Source organism: Teleopsis dalmanni, unplaced genomic scaffold (genome assembly GCF_002237135.1).
Source record: "Teleopsis dalmanni isolate 2A unplaced genomic scaffold, ASM223713v2 unscaffolded_contig_2551, whole genome shotgun sequence".
In the NCBI taxonomy this organism is placed as follows: Eukaryota; Metazoa; Arthropoda; class Insecta; order Diptera; family Diopsidae; genus Teleopsis; species Teleopsis dalmanni.
This window is the reverse complement of record NW_024033933.1, coordinates 989-3976: the sequence shown is the minus strand read 5'-3', so window position 1 is coordinate 3976 and position 2988 is coordinate 989. Positions and strand designations below refer to the sequence as shown.

Below are 2988 nucleotides of genomic sequence, written 5' to 3'. Positions count from 1 at the left end.
AACAGTACAACAGTACAACAGTACAGGGAACAATTGAGATACATATGTATGTAAATGTGAGATTGTAAATGTTTTCTGCTTTCCGACAAAATTACCTTTTATATGCTTTTTGGCTACGAACCTTAAGTTTTAAATTAATCAACATATGTACCTACATATGTATTTGCAACTGTAATGTTTTAAATTCCCGAACCAAGTTATAAATTGGTTACATTACGGTTAGATCATTTATATTTTATTGAGATTATGTTTTACTGTTATCTGTAGATGTATTTTATGTGTTGTCACTGCCTTTGTGCACTAGGACTGACAAAGTAATAACAAAAAACACCATCCATTCTTAACTTAATATTCTAGCTCAACATTAAATATTTATAAAAAGGAACGACTGCTTTATGTTGCGTAAGTTAATTCAAGAAGAAATACATATGTATCTTTTTTGTCTTTAAATATACATATGTATATCGTGAAGTTCATACGATTATTAACAATAGAAGCATACAAGTAAGTGCAATGTAAATTCATAATAATATATGCTACAATTTTAATAAAATGAAAATGTATATGTATGTATGTGGTCGCCAAAGAATTATATTACTTATATGTTCATATTAAAGAATAAAATAAAACGTAAATTATATATGTATGTATTCATAGATAATAAAAAATGGTAAAGGTACTAAAAACTAAAAGCTGTTAGATTACACGTTTCTATTAAGTTATATGCAAAATAAGTCATTTATTAAATAGCAGAAAATGCATTTTCAAAACTTGTTATACATGAACTCAAAAAAAATTTTAATTTCAAATTTATTGATTGTTTTCTGGCAGTTTATTAAAATAAAAAATTTATTTATTTGTTAAATGACCATTTCCGTTTTAATATATATATGTATTTTCACTGACGTATGGATGATTAAATAGATTATGTAGAGCAGAGTTGTAATAAAACACTCGAGTCATTAAAACCAGCTAAAATGATTTATGAAATGAACAATGTACAATTTTACTATGAAAGCATGTTATGCTTGTTATGTAAATGTAATAATAATGTTATATTACGCTAAAGAAATGTTTTAATTATAAGCATATGAATATTTTAATTATGTTTATTCAATATGAGAAAGTACAAAATTCTTAACTATTTACTTACCGCGACAAGGAAAATTTTTTTATAAGAACTCATCAAGTGCAAGCCAGCCGCCACCTACACGAACCATAACTGTGCTACGCAATATTCGCAATATTCGTAATTTTTGAGAGTCGAGTCGCCAAACTGTTTTATACAAAAATAATATTGTTTTAAATAGAAGATGGAGTATTAAGCTTTAAGATCCGATAATTAGTATTTTACGAACCCTATATTTCCCTTTGCCAACTTGAAATACGCAAAATTTTTGTCGACATGTGCAAAGGATAACAAGGCGTTTAACTTCATCATGTATTTTATCTGAATCAGTTGCTGGTTTGCGTTCTTGCCAATCGGGTCTCCACCATTACGATCAAAAAGATCTGCCACTGCACCCATTTCCATTCGAGAAGTGTCAAATTCTTTAAAAAATAAATAATAGGTATTCTACATTATTTAGTTATTCTACATTATATAAATAATCGTACTTATTCCATATATGAATTCGGCACGTGGTATTAAACCATTATTATCCTTATTCATTTTTCTAAACAAATCAGTCAAACGTGATTTTTTGTGATTCATATATGTATGTACATACCATAAGTATATATGAATATTTCAGGAAAAATATTTTAGGAAATATTTTAGGAAAAATATACAAAAACAAAGCCATGCATCATTTTCAGAAATATTGCCTCACATACTCTTTCATACAAAATCATTTAGAGTAGAATAAATAAAATGAAGAATATAAGAACAATTTAGTATTGATTATTTTTTTGTTACTAGCAAAAATTTGTTAAATTTGTAGTAACTATTTCTTTTGTTGGCGTGTATAAACAAATTTAAGGAAAATATTGCACACGCATTTTTTGTGTTATGCAGTTATTTTTATTAAATTTCACTGCAATGCGAACAACAATTAGAAATTTGTTTTGTTAAATTTTTTTGTCACTCTGCTTGCGGGACTTTGTTTAAATCACAAGATTATTGATGTAAATAAAGTCCCGTAATTTCATGGTCAATATTGTTAAAAAAATCAAAGTCGTCATGTAAAATACATATGTATGTATATTTTATTTAATAAATTTTTTAGTCAAAATCCATATTCTTTAATAGATGACCCTATTAACTTCAAATTTTGTTAATAATTGCAATAATGATGAAATGAAATTTGTTAAAAAATTCAGCTTCAGTTTCAGTTTGAAGGATATATGCATGTATGTTTGACTAATAAAAAATATTGAATACTGATGATGGGTATAAATTACATATGTAAATAATATTGTTCAGTCTTCAATTAATTTCTACCGATATTAGTTTATTTAATAATACTTAGATGACACATCATTACTTTGCACACATCATTACTTTTGATTTCAGTTATTATTTAACGTGCTAATATTCTACATTAGCGGTTTTACAAATAAAGTAAATATAACAAATACAACTTTTGTTTTACATACATATGTATGTATATAAATAAGGTATAAATAACATTACACAAATAAATAATATAAAAACACAATAAACATATAAAACATACATTAAAATATTATGTATTCAATAATTATTTAAAAACACAATAAACATATAAAAGAAATAATAATAATATATTATTAATAAAATCCATCTTATTTAATGGATGACCCTGTGCGCTTCAAATCATGTTTGGTTTTGGTTTTTTCGTCTATGACTACAACCGTACGCATGTTGTAACTGTAAACAGGACAAGAGAGGGAAGCAAGGGCTCAAGTAGGCAACTAACACGACGCCAATAATTAAATGCTTGAAAAATAAGAAGTAATAATTTCAAAGAATTTATGCACTGCATGTGCAGAAAATCAATCAAATAT

General features: G+C 26.0%; 1 long non-coding RNA gene across 1 annotated transcript; it reads right to left on the bottom strand.

Moving 5' to 3' along the window:
* Positions 1–899: 899 nt before the first annotated feature.
* Positions 900–1565, bottom strand: LOC119664715. Its single transcript, XR_005251244.1, has 3 exons — positions 1359–1565; positions 1154–1276; positions 900–972 (listed from the first exon to the last, which is right to left on the bottom strand). It is a non-coding gene; the product is annotated as an uncharacterized LOC119664715 (long non-coding RNA).
* Positions 1566–2988: the final 1423 nt, after the last annotated feature.